An 18787-nucleotide genomic window follows, 5' to 3' on the forward strand; every position below is an offset into this window, starting at 1 on the left:
GAAATAGGGCAGACTTACCCCAAACTGGTGGTTATACTGTCATTAGATTATACTGAGCCAGTAACACAGTGAACTTCTGTCTCACCACATTGGTTAATAAGTAGTCGAAGATGCAGTCTCCTTAGGCATCCCAGCCCTTGGCTCATCACTCAGACACTGGACTCTGTGATGAATGGTTACTGAAAACCAATTTAATCAAATATAGGGTCCTTCTAATCCCAAGGTATCAGCCACATAGCCAGGTCAATATATAACTCAGATCCTACCCAATAATCACACTGATGCCAATCCTTTAAAAACTAAAGTTGTGATAGTTACTAACAAAAGAAAAGAAGAGAGTTAATAATGGTTAATAGATCATATACATACAAATAATTGCAAAGTCCTTAGATCAGGTTTGTAGCAGTGATAATATAGACTGCTGTCTTGTGAAGTCTCTCTGGTAACTTCCAAAAGATTGGAAGATCTAGTCCATAATTCAAAATGCTCCTTTTAGTTGTAAATCCACAATCCAGAGAATCAGGGCAGGAAAGAGGCAAAATGGAGATCTCTCAGTGGTCTTTTATATACTCTGCCATGTGCCTGGAAATTCATTATCTCAAAGAAAGCCCACAGCCCAGATGCCTGGAAAATTACTGGCCCAAGATGGAGTTCAGGGTCACATGAGCACATCACATGTCTTTACATGCTTTGATGTCTTGCAGAGGTAGCCATTGCCCATATTCTTTCTGAAGTGTCCACAGGAAAGGCTTACTGGGTGGGATGAGTTTCTTCTATGGCCCATTGTTACAGTGAAGTGTCTTTAATGGTCCATCAGCACATAGCTGTCTGGCTCTAATGTAAATTCTGTTTGGTGGGTGTTACCTTGGAATACAATACATATATAAGGTGCCCGTGCAGAGCCAATATTAATAACTTCAGATACAAAGATGATACATTCATATAAATAGGATAATCCTATTTGACAGATTGTAACTTTTCCACTGACACCTTACATGACATACTGTGTACAAGATTTGTTGTAATATCAATGATGTAAATGGTCATATTCAATCATACAGCATCACACTGCTGTTTCCACTAGTCTCCTTGAATCCAGTCACAGTGAGGCCACCATCCCAGGCCACCAAAGAAGCCAGACTGAGCCATGGTTTTCCCCTTGCTAACATGTTTCAGAGTAGCAGCTGTGTTAGTCTGTATCCGCAAAAAGAACAGGAGTATTTGTGGCACCTTAGAGACTAACAAATTTATTTGAGCATAAGCTTTCGTGGGCTACAGTCTACTTCATCGGATGCATGTAGTGGAAAATACAGTAGGAAGATATATATATATATATATATATATATATACACACACACACACACACACACAGAGAACATGAAACAATGGGTGTTACCATACACACTATAAGGAGAGTGATCAGTTAAGGTGAGCTTTTATCAGCAGGAGAGAAAAAGAACTGTTTGTAGTGGTAATGAAAATGGCCCATTTCCAGCAATTGACAAGGAGATATGAGGAAGTGTGTGTGTGGGGGGGGGCGGGGGGGGGGGGAAATAAGCATGGAGAAATAGTTTTACTTTGTGTAATGGCCCATCCACTCCCAGTCTTTATTCAAGCCTAATTTAATGGTGTCCAATTTGCAAATTAATTCCAATTCAGCAGTCTCTCGTTGGAGTCTGTTTTTAAAGCTTTTTTGTTGTAATATTGTGGCTTTTAGGTCTGTAATTGAGTAATCAGGGAGGTTGAAGTGTTCTCCAACTGGTTTTTGAATGTTATAATTCTTGACATCTGATTTGTGTCCATTTATTCTTTTACGTATAGACTCCAACGAGAGACTGCTGAATTGGAATTAATTTGCAAATTGGACACCATTAAATTAGGCTTGAATAAAGACTGGGAGTTTGGTGTTAATTGTTTTTTGTCAAAATGCAAATTTTTGAAATATCAGATTATTTTCTTTTTTTCCCTTTTCTGCCCCTTGTTACCTTTTGCCACTGACTGCCTTGGCCATTTCACGTGTTCTCACAATGTCTTTGCTCCTGGAAATCAAGATGAGTGGTATCTAGTGGAGGGGTAGGTTTTTTTTTTTTCCCTTTTCCTTTTTTCCCTTTCCACCATGGCATAACTTTTCAGAACGCTCTCTGCTTTGGAAAAGCTACTGAGCAGCAAAAGGAAAATGAACCTTTGCAGCTGCCACTTTGTGACCTTTCCAAAGCAGAGGGCCTTCTGAAAAGCTACACCATGGCAAAAAGGAAGAGAGGGAAATGAAAAAGTGGAAAAAGAAAAGGGGTTAAACCCCTTCCCCCCTAAGCCCTGGACATAATTCGTTTTACTCCGCTCAGTGGCAAAGAGGAAAAAGAAGAGAGAGAGAGAGAGGGAGGAAAAAAATGAAAAATTTAAAATTTTGAAATTCAAAATATATTTTGTGAAAAGGGTCTGAAAAAATGAGAAGTTGCTGCCTTTAGAACCCTGTGAAATGGAAACAGGTTCACAATGTCACCATTTTTGTGTGACAAGGTGGGTGAGGTACTCTTTTACTGGATAAAATAAAAGAGAGTACTTCACCCATCTTCTCTCTCTAATATCCTGGGACCAACCTGGCTACAGCCACACTGCACACCCCATTTTTGTGTGACGCTGTTTTTCCATTTTAAGACCAGCTCCACTATCTGAGACTGGAAGAACTCATCTGGAATCCAGAAGAGTTGCAATCACTTGGCTTCCCTTCACCTGCCTTTGCCCATGCACTGTCCCAGGCTGCCTCCAGGCCCTTCAGCTTTCCTGAAGCCTGTTCGAATAATTTTGGAGGGGACTATGCTGACTTGTGTCCCTGATCCAGTTGAAACTTCACTGGCCATGCAGGTCCCCAGCGATAACATCTGTCAGCTGGGCTGCTGTAGCTGACCATAGGGACCGAGGGGGGGAAGGGACCTCATGGGTCATTGAGTCCAGGCCCCTGCTATCACAGGCAGCTCCTAATGTAATCCCACTCATTACTTTACCAAGCTCCATCTTTCAACTAATGAGTTTGTTTGCCCCCCCCCCCCCGTCCTCCCCAGGAAGCAGTGCCAGAACCTCACTGTCCGTTCATTTGTGATCATTCAAAGGCCAGAAAATGCAAAAGTGAAAGTTACCATGGCAACCTGAACATATCCATTTCAGGAGGCACTCAGCTACTGTCATGCTGAAGGTATAGAAGTACTTGGATAAACTAAACACGGTCGATTGGACATGTGGGATGTTTTGCATTGCTAAGTACAGTGAATTAAATTGAACTTTAATATACAGAAGGCCCAGTTCTGCCTTCAGATATTCATGTGCAGTACCTGTCACTCTGGTATCTGAGGGCAGAATTGGGCCCTACATTGAATGTGCAATGTGGGCAAGTTTCGATGGTTACAAAGACCCAACAATTTGCATTTCCTGGCCAGAAATCAGTTGAGCTGTGCAGATTTACAGCAGCTGAAAACAAGTCCCTTGACCTGGGAGAGCTTAAACCTGTAACCTTAACATTGCATTGACACCAGCTTTGATATGTGAGGTATGTATCCCTTGAAAAGGCCTAGTGAAGTCACTGGGACCTAAGCACATGCTTAAAGTTTGTACATAGAGATACAGAAATACCCAGACTGAATGTTAGACCTCCCAAATGAACACACAAGCATTGTGGGTTTATATCGTGGATTTCACCAAGGATACACATTTTAGCTTTTCCTTAGACTAGCTCCACATATTACTCCTGGGGGAATTCTGTGCCACTGTATGCACACACAGAATTCATGTCCACTGCAGATTGTTTTGCTTCTCTGCAGAAAAATGACTTTTGGACAGGGAAGCAAAGAGAAACTGCAAGAGTGGTCATACGCCCCTCCCCAGCAGCATAGGCATGTTGTTTTGGGTGCCCGATGCTGCCGGCAGAGAAGTAAATCACTGTGGGGGGAGGGGCTGTGGACGCACAAGTTGGTGACTGCTACCCTGTGCTGGGTTCAGCTGCTAGTCCCAGCTGGGCTGGGTTTGGAGGAGGAGGATGGGACTTCCTTTTCCCCTGCAAAGGTGGCTGGGGCCAGTTCAGACCCACCCTCGGAAACCTCCCCGAGTTGCAGGAAGCTCTGCATCCCCCCCTTCCTGCTCCTATTGAGCTTCAACTGCAGGGGGAGAGGTCACTGTGCGGGGAACTGCTCCCCTGTCCACCCAAGCTCCGTGCATCTGGACCTCCCCCACACCCAGATCCCTCCACCAAGCCTCAGCCCCTGAATCTGGAGTCCCCTTGCATCCCCTCCTGCTGAGCCACCCTGCACCTGGACTCAACCCTTGGCCAAGTCCCACCTCCCTTGCATTCAGACCTCCACTGAGCCCCTCTCCCCTGCATCTGGGTCTCCAGTCCTGCACCTAGATCACACCCTGATGATCACCCCCCTCTACACCTGGAGCACCCCAATGAGCCCCAACCAGCTCCACCTGGACCTCCACCCTGCCAAACCCCACTCCTTCAGCACCTGGACCCCCCCCACTGAGCCCCTCGCACCCAGCCCCACCCAGCCCCCAGAACCAGAGGCCCCCCTGCTGAGCCCCAACCATCTTTATGTGGACTCACCTGCAGAGTCCCATTCCTTCTGTACCTGGAACCCCCCCAAGAGGCCTCTGTGCATCTAGATCTCCCCCACACCTGGACCACCCACTGAGCTGCCTGCACCCAGATTGCCCCAGAAGGACCCCTCTCACCCCATAACCTGGATCCCCCCCACATTAACCCCCCCCATACACACACACTTGGATCCTGCCGGCTCAGCCTGCTTGCCCCCCACCTGGATTGGAGGCCAGGACTGGGCGTGCGTTTAAGACTGTCCTTCCTGTTTGCTATGTTGGTGCACCTGATGGAGGGGCAGGGCCCCGGGGTGTTTGTGGGGCAGGCCTGGCCCTTGGGCTGTGTCAGGGTCAAGTACAGCCTCACTGCCAAGTCCGTGTGCTGGGGTGGGAGAGAAGGGAGGGCTGCAGGGTGATCTCCCTCCTCCGTGCAGCCAGTGGCCTGTGCTCTCCATTACCATGCTGGAGCCTCCACATTTATTTATTGAGAAATAAAATACAGTAGAACCTCAGAGTTATGAACTGGCCAGTCAACCCCATACCTCATTTGAAACCAGAATTACGCAATCAGGCAGCAGAAGAGAACCAAAAAAAGAAAAAATGCAAATACAATACTGTTAAATGTAAACTACTAAAAATAAAGGGAAAGCAGCATTTTTCTTCTGCATAGTAAAGTTTCAAAGCTGTATTAAGTCAATGTTCAGTTGTAAAGTTTTGAAAGAACAACCGTAATATTTTGTTCAGTTACGAACAACCTCCATTCCTGAGGTATTTGTAACTCTGAGGTTTTACTGTATGCAGAATTTTAAAATATCGTGCACAGAATTTTAATTTTTTTGGCGCAGAATTCCCTCAGGAGTAAATTCATGAGCGACTTGTGGCCTGATTGATATATGATGTGTAGTTGCTATGGAGATATTACTTCTGACCCCTTTTTGCTATGAGAGCAGCTTTTTGTTTATTACTTAACACCAAATCCTTCCTCCATGTATGAGAGGCTGATTGAGTAATGCTGCCTATCAACACGCCCCGACCTGCACACACTGGTGTATGAAAAAGCCTGCAACTTCCATGTCCTCGCCCCCAACGTCTTGTTCTCTTTGCCATTTGGGGGGAAAATGGACATTAAATAAATTCAGGGCTTGTTTTTTAATTACTACACTAATATATTCCTGCCAGCAAATGAATTTCAACCCTTATTCAGCAGAGTCTTAAAGCATGCCTGGAGCAAACGCCATCCGTTTCAGCAAAGCCCTTAAGTAGATATTTAATTTCAAGTCTCATTGGGACTACCCAACTGCTTAATGTTGAGCACATGCCTAAGTGCTGTTCTGAACCAGGCTCCTAGCGCAGACCAGTGGCAATGGGAAGCTAAGGAGAAGGGCAGACACCAGTGCAGGCTTGCTCAGGTGCCATCTGTATCTTCTGTGCTGGGCTCCCAGTATCCTGTCTTTCTGCATCACAGCTAAGAGTCACAGGGAGCCTCTGAGCTCCATCTGGATTTGACTGGCCGGCTTGAGGACTCACTTGGAGGCCTTGGGGAGGAAGGGCAGGGTGGCAGCATATTCCAGGTCAGTTGGCAGGTAGTCTTTGAGGTGAATGTCAGCCTGCTGTCAGTTTCACTACCCGGTGGCCATTCTGTAGGGGGTTACAGAAGCCAGGACAAACGACCAATTTTTGCAAAGCCACCAGAGATACAGGGACATTTCCAGCTTTCAGGGACATACTGTCACCCTAAACCTGGGGGACCCTCAGCCCAAGACCACCCCGAAATAATATTTAGAAGTGGTTTTGAGCATCTGAAAAATCCTCTTCCCCTAGAAGCCCAAGGAAGCAGGTTTGACCAACATTGTACTGCTTCTTTTCACAGCAGGGCAGGGAAGCAGAGGGCCAGAAATATACTGCATTCTGACTTCCTTTCTGCAGAGCCCCTGTGGGGACTGATCTCTGAAGAAGGACTGGAAGGGGTGCTACCAAAGGGAAGGGGTTGCTCCTCCCCCGCTGGTCTCTATTGCTTACTCACTGGTCTGGCTGGAAAGAGCCCGGCAGGAGTCTGTGCTGGGCATTATCTGCATGCAGCACAGAATTGTTGGTAATTAGTAGCTGCATGCATCAAATCTGCTATCTCCTGCTGCTTAAATCTTACGGCAGCACAGCTGAGACTCTTGGATGACATTTCTGGGGACATAATAAATTGGAGGGTTTTTTCTAACTCTGTGCTCCCCTTTTATGAATCTTGTAGGCTCATCTGTTTCCATAGCTCTGTCTTCATGGATATCCTCTCTCTCTCTGCCCCTTTTAGACTGTGTATGCCACTGGTGTTAGTGTATCTGTGACTCCCACTGGTAAAGCTGATGAAGTTGGTAAGCCCAAGGTGAATCCTGGCTCAGGCAGCAAGGAGGTTAAAGGAGTCATATGAAACTCTGGCCTGGGGATTCAGTCTGTTGCTGCTTTAGGGACAGAATGGCTAGAGAGAGGGCAGATTTCAGAGAAGGGTCATTCATAGACATAGGCAATAGGGACTTGATCCAAAGCCCATTGGAGTCAATGGGAGCCTTTCCATTGACTTAACTGGACTTTTTCCTCACCCCACTGGATATTGCAGTTCATAGTACATAGGTTTCACCCTTGAAACCTGGGCCAGTCTCCTCTGTGAGTCTTCAGAGTGTCCTTGTTGCTGGCAGCATTGGTTCTCAAAAATATGTTCTCGCACCCCTTATCAAAAATGGTTGAAGTAGGTCAGTTCTTTAAACCTAGATATATCATAACTATAGAATGAAAGAGAGAGAATTATATATTTATTTTAATTTCACAGTTAAAATTTAATGAAGTAATCGTAAAAAAATGTGTAATGTTAATAAATACATAGGTTTGATGAAATGAAGTAGTTGTACTTATGTGCCTGTGCTTAATTTGTGTTTTTGATGATTTACCTTCTAAAAAAATCTGGCATGTCTTGCATCCCCAGAATGGGCATCTCACACCCCCAAGGGGTGCGTGCACCCCAGGTTAAGAACCACTGATCTAGAAGATATCATCAGAGATGCTTAGTTTTGCAGTTCTCAAACTGTGGATTTGTGTCTCCAGAGATAACATGCTTGTCAACAGCAAAAATGTTTTAAAATAAATAAATAAATAATATATAGAGGTGAGAAATAACAGACCTCAGCCCTATTGTCACTCTGCAAATTTGTGTACACAGAGTCAATCCCTTACCTCTCTCTAAAAGTGCAAAGTTTCAAAAAGTTCAATGAGTAGAAGATTGTTTGGACGGAATAGATCTGGATAAGGAGAAATCTGGAGATAAATGTGAGAAGGGAGGGACAGGCAGTAGAAACCAAATTGAAACTGTTTGAGCAGCATATTCCAGAAGTCTTGAGGTCTTTCTGAGTGTAGCCTTCATTGATTTGAGATCTATCATACCATTCTTTCACTAGAAGGGAAAACCTATAATGGCAGCAGGTCGTAAAAGAGATCCAGTTTGGGAATATTTTAATGAAGTTCCTCTACCTGTGGGTAAGACAGGCATGCGTGCAAAATGCAAACAGTGCAACAAAGAAATGCAAGGCCTGGTTGCCCGAATGAAACAACATCATGAGAAGTATTCCTTCTCAGGAGGAAGCTGTGTTGAAGATGATGAAAGCAACACGTCTGAACACGCAGGATCTTCAGGTTGGTCAACTTTTTTATTTCATACTTCTTTCTTAAGGACGGCCTGTCTTTGTTCTGGACTATTCTTGCATTCTCATGTTTGAGCAAAAAATATAGTTGTTACTCTATGGTACTAACATTTTAGATGCAGTTGTGATAAAAAATAAATAGCTGAAATAGGCAGATCTTCCTTTTACAATTTCACCTTTAAAGTAGTACTGAGTGTCAGTGAATGCAATGAGTAATACTAAATGAGCAGTATGGTAATAATAATTAAATAACTGCATTGACTTATTTTGTTTAGGAGAATCCATCCTCAACATACAGGATTCTGAAGACTATCCACCTTCAAGATCACCACCATTTTCTATAGTTTCAGAGTTATCTGCCAATGACAGTGTTTCAGTCACATCATGTATGGCACATAATCACAGTATATCACCTATAGCAAAAAGAAAAAAAAATCTCTATCATCCAGAAAGAACCATAGATAAGTTTGTGATAAGAACCAGCAGATTACAAAAAGAGGTAATTGATGAAAAACTTGCCCAGTTTGTTTATGCAACAAACTCTCCTTTCCGTATGATTGAGAACCTACACTTCATTAACATGGTTTGGTCATTATGACCAGGATATAGTCCATCCAACAGAGCAGATGTCGCAGGCAAATTGCTGGATAAAGTGTATGAAAGAGAAATTGAGCAGTGTGCAAAAGGTCTAGAGAGTGAAATTGTTAACCTGAGTCTTGATTGGTGGAGCAATGTCCACAATGATCCTGTTGTACTTGCTTGTGTGACAACAGAAGAAGGGAATGTCTTCCTTACAGAAACAATTGATACATCAGGAACTGCACAGGCAGCAGAATACTTACAAGAAGTAGCAGTAAAAGCTGTCACAAACTGAAAAAAAATTAAAATGTCTAATATGCAGCTTGGTCACAGACAATGCTGCAAGTGTATTCAAGATGAGAAGAAATTTAGAAGAGAGTGAAGAGAGTCCCAAGCTAATAACATACGGTTGCAGTGCTCATTTGATGCACCTCTTAGCCAAAGACTTTAGTGTTCCAGAAATAAAGGCTAATGTTGTTGAAATTGCAAAATACTTCCGTAAAAACCACTTTGCAGCAGCTGCTCTGAAAAAAGTGGGAGGAACCAAGCTAACTCTCCCACAAGACGTGTGACGGAACTCAGTAGTGGATTGTTTTGAGCACTATATCAAGAACTGGCCTAATCTGATGACAGTTTGTGAACAAAATTGTGAAAAAATAAATGGCACTGTCACAGCTAAAGTTCTCAACATTGGGCTTAAGAGAAATGTTGAACAGATGCAGAGTACCCTGAAGCCTATTTCTGTAGCCTTGAACAAAATGCAAAGAAATAGCTGTTTTATTGCTGATGATGTTGAAATTTGGAAGAAATTGAGTGAGATATCTTAAAAAGAGAAATATGCAATGACAGAGTTAAATTACAAGCATTAAAAAACAAATGGGACAAACACTATCTCTAGCTCATTTTCTTGCAAATACTCTCAATACTCGGTCCCAGGGTCAAACCTTAACTGCTGGATAAGAGGAGTTGGCTATGACATGGACATCTAGCAAACATCCCTCCATAATGCCAACTATAATAAACTTTAGAGCTAAGGGTGAACCATTCAAGAAATATATGTTTGCTGATGATGTTTTGAAGAAAGTCACACCAGTGAAGTGGTGGAAGTCACTTAAGCACTTGGATTCAGAGACTGTTGAAGTGATAATCTCACTTTTAACAGCAATAGCTTCTTCTGCCAGTGTAGAAAGAATATTTTCTTCCTTTGGACTAGTTCATCTCAAATTGAGAAATTGTTTGGGACCTGAAAAAGCAGGAAAGCTTGTTTTTCTTTTCCAGATTATGAACAAACAGGAAAATGAAGGTGAAGACGACTGAGTTAGCTACAGAAGCCAATATTTTAAGTTTCTCATGTTGAGCTGGCTGACATAGTCGATTTAATTTTTTTTTAAATGTTGTTTAACTATTTTAGTTAAAAACAATTTTAATAAAAACAAACTTGATTAAAAAAAAACTTGAATGTTTAACTGAATTCAAAAATTCATACGCTTGTTTTGTTAAAATATTATGTTTGCTATTGAAGAAAAAAAATCCAGAATACATAACATTGTTGTTTTAGTTAAATAAAACAATTTAAATGTCTGTCTGGTGATGTTCCTCTCCTAATACAGCATGGCAGGAAAATCTTCCAAATATTGATTAACCTGTTGAATTGAAGATATTTATGAAGTCATTGGAAGGTGGATTGGAATATCAAGCAGAGTGCCCCACGGGTCTGTCCTGGGGCTGGTTTTGTTCAACATCTTCATTAATGATCTGGATGATGGGATGGATTGCACCCTCAGCAAGTTTGCGGATGACACTAAGCTGCGGGGAGAAGTAGATACGCTGGAGGGTAGGGATAGGGTCCAGAGTGAACTAAACAAATTGGAGGATTGGTCTAAAGAAATCTGATGAGGTTGAACAAGGACAAGTGCAGAGTCCTGCACTTAGGACGGAAGAATCCCAGGCACTGCTACAGGCTGGGGACTGACTGGCTAAGCGGTAGTTCTGCAGAAAAGGACCTGGGGATTACAGTGGACGAGAAGCTGGAGATGAGTCAACAGTGTGCCCTTGTTGCCAAGAAGGCTAACGGCATGTTGGGCTGTATTAGTAGGAGCATTGCCAGCAGATAGAGGGAAGTGATTATTCCCCTCTATTGGGCACTGGTGAGGCCACATCTGGAGTCCAGTTTTGCGTCCAGTTTTGGGCCCCCCACTACAGAAAGGATGTGAACAAATTGGCGAGAGTCCAGCGGAGGGCAACGAAAATGATTACGGGGCTGGGGCACATGACTTACGAGGGGTGGCTGAGGGAACTGGGCTTATTTAGTCTGCAGAAGAGAAGAGTGAGGGGGGATTTGATAGCAGCCTTCAACTATCTGAAGGGGGCGGGGGGTTCCAAAGAGGATGGAGCTAGACTGTTCCCAGTGGTGGCAGATGACAGAACAAGAAGCGATGGTCTCAAGTTGCAGTGGGTTAGATCTAGGTTGGATATTAGGAAAAACTATTTCACTAGGAGGGTTGTGAAGCACTGGAATGGGTTACCTAGGAAAGTGGTGGAATCTCCATCTTTAAAGGTTTTAGGGTCCGGCTTGACAAAGCCTTGGCTGGGATGATTTAGTTGGCGTTGGTCCTGCTTTGAGCAGGGGGTTGGACTAGATGGCCTCCTGAGGTCTCTTCCAACCCTAATCTTCTATGATTCTAACACGTGGATAAGTAATAGTAGCACTGCCAGCCTGTAGACATCAGGCTTGATTTACGAAGGAGCCTAAGGTAATTAGGTGTGCGGATCCATGGGAATTGGTCACCTGACTCCCTGTGAAAATCTTCTTTGAAAATCCCAGACTAAAGTCTGATCCTGGAAGCACTCAACACGCACAACCGCTGCTTGGTGTCAGATACACATCCCAGAACAGGGCTTGAAATGACACTTGCCTTGGTTAATGTGTGAAGTCAGTGGGAGTCCTGGGCATTGAGTGCGTCTCCAGATTAGACCAATTGTGTGCTGTGTGATTTCACTGCTACAGACCAGGCCAGAGGTGAGGCACAAGATCAAGAATGTACGCAGCACAGGATGTGCTGCCAGCTGCCTGGCTTCCCTGTGCAGGGGACATGGCCATCCAAACTGAAGAGCTTTGTGTTTGGAATGATCTCAGTGATTATTGGAGCCCAAGGGCGATGGTGAGTGGTTGAAGGACAGATACACTGTTGGCATTAGCCAGTGGGTTTTCAGTGTGGTGTCACCATTGTGCTGGTTTGCCATGGACCAGGTTGTTGCTGGAGCTCAAGAAGTGGGGAGCAGGGTGCGAGGAGGTGCCCTGGTCAGGGAGCAAGCTGCAATGTGTCTGGAACACAAGCCTGTTGCTTGTGGGGTGCTGGCTGGATGAACTGGATCAAGGTGACTGTGCAGAGGTGTCCTTCTTCCCGCCTCTGCACCAATCTGGGGCAGCTGCTGGGTCTATGCTCTGGCTAGAAACGACTCCCTGCAATTCCCCTGGGACTCCGGCACGGCACCCGTGCTCCCCCTGCAATGCTCCTGGGGCTGCCATGGGCACAATCCAGCCTTCTCTTCATTTCCCATTCCTCCCTGTCTGTATCAGGGCCATTGTCACCGCTTTCCTGTGCGCCTCTTTGTGTAGTGTGTGTACCCTCCTTCTCCTCGCTATCCTTTTGCTCTGTGATCTGATGAGCCAACCCTGTGTAACACTGAACCCCTCTGATCCGCTTGTTGCGTGAGCTGCCTGTATCTCCTACTCTGCGCTGGTGGCTTCTTCTGGGAGGACATTTGAAAGTTGCCTAAACTTGCCGAGTAACTGATCTTGTGGTCGTTTGGCACGTGCTCGCTGCTGACTTGTCTCTCCAAGCTCATGTGATTCTTAAGATCTAATAGACATTTGTGTGTGTGTGTGGGGGGGGGAAACGCGATGGAAAAAGAAATGATGCATTCTCTGATTTCTGTGGAAAAGTCCTTTTCGGCTCGGGGGAGGGGAAGGTAGATTCCTGTTTTTCCTGCAGTTCAACACAATGTGTTAATCTCACGGGGCCCTGCTAGCAGTGGCAGTCGGAGAGCTCAGCTGTGGAGTCCTATGGCAATCCATCCTCTCCCCTGCCTGGTTCAGTCTCTCTAGGTAGCCCCTAGGGGAGAGTGAGAGTCAGTGTGGACTAAACTGCCAGCAGGGCATCCGCTCCTGATCAGACACTGACAGCACCACTGCCCAGGGGTCTGCCAGAGCTCAGCGGGTGGCTGAAGCCAAAGCTGGGCTGACTGAGGGAGGAGCACTTTTAATATTCCCCCTCCCCCCGCATAACCACTAAGTCATTCTGTGGCTTGGGTATTCACCTGGATTCCTCTTTGCTTCTGGGTACCCCAACAGCCCCAGTGGCAAAATCCAGCCTACCCTAGCTGCAGCTGGCAGGGAGACTTCTGCTTCCTCCTCTTGCCAGATGCAGAACTGGCCTTGGTGATCCATGCAGTCACCCCCTCTGAGCCTGGTGACTGGGGTCCTCCATGCCTAGGTGTGCAACCGCTGACCTCAGAATAACTGCAGCTGGTTGGGAACACAGCCGAGTGTGTGCTCAGTGACGCAGGCTTTGCTCCAGGGCTCCACCATACTCTCTGCAGTGGTTTGCCACTGAATAGCAGGTCAAACTCCTCTTGAGAGCCCTCCATGGCCCCGGGCCAAGTAGCTCAAGGGACTACCCCACCCTGTGTAATGATGGCCCTCCATGACAGCCTCACTCTGCCCAGCCAATAGCACTGCCAGCCTCCAGAGGGAAACCCCATGTGCACACACAGCAGGCCTTGCTCGGGGGCAGGCCAGGAATCTCCATGTGGCTACGAAGCTCACTTCCCAGAGAGATCAGGATGGCCACAGACCACACTGACTTTGGAGCTATCTGTAACACGCACTTCTTCAACCAGCATTCCCATGTTTCTACCCCTTTGCGGGGTGGCAGATTTTTGCTTAAAATATTTTTTTATATATAAATACCCTTGCTGATTGCAGGCAAAACAGAGGAATTACCCCCATATTTTTTGGTGTTTGTTTTATAGGCAGGCCAGGTTTTAATGGCTTCTATCTTTATTAGTTAGGTAATTTGCATTAACACAAACACTTTCTGGATTGCTTTTGGATTCAAAGCCATTAGCAGCTCAGCGACACTGTCTTAAAAGGGACGCAATCAATTTTCACCAGAGTTCTGATTACTTTTAACTTTTGCTTTTAAAACACACAGTGATTTAAAAAGGAAAACACAACCTTTTGTGGCTTCCTTTGGAGCCCTTATAGGATTTTAATTAAGTATCCTGGTAGGTTTGCATTTTTTTACCTTTTTTATAATATACACCGCACATATACTGGGGGAAATGCACATTCCTTTTACATTGCTTTGTTTTTACATAGATGTATATAGATTACATTCCCTTTATACATTTTGGGCAGTTAAGTTCCAATAGAACCCCCTTATGTTCTTTTAGCAAATTTGAGTACTAAATTGTCCATAGTCAAATGATTTCCATTAGATAGCTTTTTTGCCTGGATTATTTACAGACATTCCTTTGGAAAAGGGCCCATTTGCCTCCAGAATAGCTGCAAAGAAACCAAGAATTCTCTTTTTCTCTAACACTTTTACAACATTTAACTGTTTAATTCCCTCCAGCCTCTGCAGAGTTAACTTTTCACTCTCTGTCCTTAAATCACTTGCTTATCTTCCAAAATGAGATTGTAATCAACTTGGATTTTAGTATTCCAAGTACTATTTCAGGGATTTAAATTCCCCATATCTGTACGCACTCCTTTCCTTACTCCTGCCACTATGCCCTCAAGGCTTCCAACCTGTTTTCCAATTTCTTTATTTGTTGCCTGCCTGCTTATCTGGGCCCGATCCTGTTTTTCTCATTGAACCGTTCCTTTCCATGGGCACAGGCTTTGTTCCACTACCAATTTAGCAAGGAGGGTGGGCTCCTTAACTAGCTCCCATCTCTCCTGGTCCCTTTTCTCTTCATAATCACCCCACGGGGTGCTCTCCTCGTAGTTGGGGGTGCCATACATATGATCTTCTCCCCCTTCACCCGCTGGACCTCTCGGTCTTAATGAGGGCCGCTATAGGGGTGCAACAAGGTTCCGCCCAATATCGAGGATCCTCACAAGGTTCACCCGAATCATTCCCCGTGAGGCTCGCCACCTGGACCGAATGCATGGCCAGTTGACATTTTAACTGTTCAATTTCCTTTTCATGGCGAGCACACTGCCTTCGTGGCATGTGCTGAGCACGAATAGTCAAGTCTTTGACTAGTCCCTGAAGGACTGGTATTTGCTTAGCCAGTGCTTCCAGGTGGGTGCGTTCTGCCTTTTCTGCCTGGAAGTCCTGTCTCAAGGCTTGCAACTTGTCCTGGGCATGGGCTTAGGTTGCAGCCTGGTTAGTAATCTGCGCTTTCAGTTGCTCAATTTCCACCAGCTGTCGAGTACACACCTCCTCCCTTCTCCCCAACTCCTCTTTCTGTCCCGACAACATTTGATACCACATGGCTGCTGCAGTTCAAATTACTCCCACAGCGGCCCCTAGGTTTTTACCCTTTTGCTTTTTTTACACGGAACCCCAGCGACTGTATCCCACCTTGGTGAGAACCCTCTCCAGCCGTGAGAGGTCCTCACCCCCCTTTGAAAGAGGCAGCAGAGTTCTGTCCCTCTTTGCTGTCTCCCCCATGGCTCGGGCATCAGGTCCACCTGCCTCCCGTGACACCAGTGGGCCGGGCAGCCGGACTACCGTATCCGTGCTCCATAATGCCTGTGCGTCCAGCCTTGAACCCATCGTTGATGCCATCGCCTATGACTGCGGGACTCCCGAGTTCGCAGCTGTACCCTTCTGTTTCCTGAACACGTTATCACAAGCCATTAGTACCACTTTTAAGGTGTTTTTAATTACTTGAGATTTCACTCTGCCCACACTGACCAGCACCGGGGCTTACAATGTTCACGCCCCCTGGGCCCGAGGGAGAGATGCTGAGCCTCCCTCCGTATTACTCGGTCCAATACCACTGAGGGTCCATACACCAAAAACCCTTCCTGGGCAGAGCGAGACACCCTATGTTCTCCTCTTTAACTCAGGCATGCTACGGCTGAGGATGTATGCACTGAGGATTATATGCGTGGAGCGAGACTGCCAGAGTCCTCCTCCCATTACCCGGGACTTGTACAACCCGGGGGTATATCCACCTGCACCCTACCCCCGCCAACCGGGGTGGAGAGAGGAATGCTAAACCTCTCTCCGGTTCTCAGACCTACTAAGGCTGAGAGTGGGCACACCTTTAATCATAAAATCCTCAACATGGAATACCAACAGTGCTGGACAGAGCAAACATGAAATACCAAGGGCAAAGCAGTTGGTGCGCTCTGCAGGGACCCCCCTCCGCAATGCTCCACCAAAACTGTGACAGATTTATGTTACCAATCTGCCTGAGGCGTCAGGTAATCAGGCTGAGGCCGCAGGATCTTTAGGGGAGGAGATGACAGAGCACACCAAGTGTTTAAGTTTTAAAGCTTTATTAATAAAATAATAAAATAACAGCGGTGAGTGTTGGGACTGCTCCCAAGTCACTCAAAGGAAGCAAGAAAGTGTTAGTACCCCAGCCCTAACCCACTTTCATACTCACGCACGAAATGAGGCTGGCCAAGCCTGGGTGTAACGTAAGAAGAAGTGGGCGGGGGGATGGGAGTTCTTGTCCCGTGCATGGGTCATCCAGGGTCCGCTGTGATCTCTGACTTGCTTTGGCACTTGGGAAGGTTTTTAGTCCTGGGTTCTTTTGGGGGTGTTTTTGTTTAGGGCCCTCTGTTCCTGGTGCTCTTTGTACCAGCCAAACCGGCTCACTGTGGCCTCCATGGCTTTCCCAAAACACGCCGGATCCAGAGACTTTGTTTTCCCCCCGGTTGGCCTTTGCCATCTCATTCGTTCTCACTGCAATCTCTGCAGCCTTGCTCAACTTAGTTCTCCTCTTCTCATGGCTGGGCAGCTGCAGATTTCTCACCGAGCCCATGACCTTGGACCAGGGTCAGCGTCTTATCTTCAGATGGAGCTAGCTGAAGTGTCAAGTTAACCCGTTCTCTGTTCTTTTCCTCCCCCTTTGGCCTTTTGCAACCTGTAAAGGAATCTTCCACTTTACACTCACACACCTTGACCCTTCCCCGAAATGCCTTGCGATGCTTGCAACCGTGTTAGAAACATACAATGCTAATTTGCCTCCCTGTGGGACCCCCTGGGGGGAGGGAGTCCTTGGGCCTGTGACACCCCTACGGCTGCTGGGGCTGGGACGCCCTGCTAGGCCTGCTGGCTGCATTGAAGTGATGTGCCGGAGTGATCATAGCACTGGCAACACACACAATGGGTAAGGCAGGTTACTGAGCTGTAGGAAGCCAGAACCGGGCAGCATGGCTGAGAAGGTGATGAGTCATGGCCGCTGCATGGCGTGTAGGGAAGGGTGGCTGGTTTACAACGAGGATAGTATGTGATTTACTGTCCCTGGCAGATGGTTGACTCAGCAGAGCTGGCTCTATGGCTGTCCCTGGGAACGGATGTGTTCCCCCACCCTGCCTTTTCTATCTGTTAATGATGCTTAACAGCTTGGGGGTCACATCCAGGTCTGGGGTGAACAGCTCCTCCCCAGGCTGAGAGCAGGGACCTGTATTCTCATTGGTGCCTTGGAGGTTCCAGCAGGGCAGCCTCAAAGCTCAGTGTGCAGCGGCTGATGGCAAAGGGTTAAAGGTGGGCTCCTATGCTCTCACTCTAGGTTCTGAGGAGCCCAGATCACACCAGTGTCCTTTATACTTCTCTATGCTGCTGGGACCATAGTGCTCCACCCACCCACCCACCCACCCACCCAAACGTGACGGGATTGTTTTCTTGCTCCATTGGCTGGCAGGCGCATGGGTCAGAGGAGGGAGTGTTCTGCAGCAGCATGCCCAGCACCAGTGGCTCAGCTGATGTTTGCATTGCTCTGCAGCCCCAGCTCCGGCCAGCTCACAAGCAGTGGTTATGGACTCTGGAGGCAGTTCTAGTCAGCCAGGTGACTGCTGTGATCCGCAGGCCTTTGTGCAGTTTGAGATGAATGAGGGGTTCTGGGCATATTTGGAGGGCCCCAGGCTACATGGGCTCTTCATGGCGTTTCTCGGCTGCATGTTGGAGAATCACAGCAGGAGGCAGTATTTGTATTTCCATGCATCTGCAGCCCGGTATATGCCAGCACTTTCCCCGTCCAACTGGCAGGGGTGTGGACATCCTGCACGGGAATTGCATCAGACTGCTTACCGAGGTCTGGCTCTAGCCAGTCCCCACCCCCTCCCATCAGTCACAGCTTCAGGGAAATATCCCATACCTGCTGGAGCTGCAGATACCACCATCTAAGCCTTCGCTAAGTGAAGCCATTACTGATTAATAAACCTTGTCCTGAGCAGGACTCCTGGTTGAAATGATGCCCCATTATTTGATTATATACGATTACCCAATTATTTCCCTACTATCAAAATAAATCCCTGCTCCCCCCCGTCCTATTGCACTTGAAACAAACTAGCCAGCCAAGAACACCTAGGCTTTCTCCTTGCGACTCAGCAGCCTACCCACCTCCCTTCTGAGTGCTTACCTCGGCAAAGAGGTAAGCCTGTAACACAGTCTAGTCAGATGAAGATTGGACTGTCTATTTGTCTGCCTTTCCCCTGCATCTCACTCCTCGCTAGTAGGGACCATCTGTAGGGGGAACGGTGGTCCAGTTTCCATGCCTGTTCAGTGCCTGGCCCCTCTGCTAAGAGTGCCAAAAAGGGATTTGGTGGTGGTTTTGTCATGTGGACACTGAGAACTGGACTGAGACCATCAACTCAGGGAGGGAGGGATAGCTCAGTGGTTTGAGCATTAGCCTGCTAAACCCAGGGTTGTGAGTTCCATCCTTGAGAGGGCCATTTAGGGATCTGGGGCAAA

At 46.5% G+C, this 18787-nt stretch overlaps 1 protein-coding gene across 21 annotated transcripts in view; it reads left to right on the forward strand.

Annotated features, from left to right (window-relative positions):
• The window catches only part of KIF1A (kinesin family member 1A), a 198361-nt gene that overhangs the window by 43568 nt on the left and 136006 nt on the right, over positions 1-18787 (forward strand). The gene's annotated exons all lie outside the window — the stretch shown is intronic.

This window comes from Chrysemys picta, chromosome 9, assembly GCF_011386835.1.
Source record: "Chrysemys picta bellii isolate R12L10 chromosome 9, ASM1138683v2, whole genome shotgun sequence".
Classification (NCBI taxonomy): Eukaryota; Metazoa; Chordata; order Testudines; family Emydidae; genus Chrysemys; species Chrysemys picta.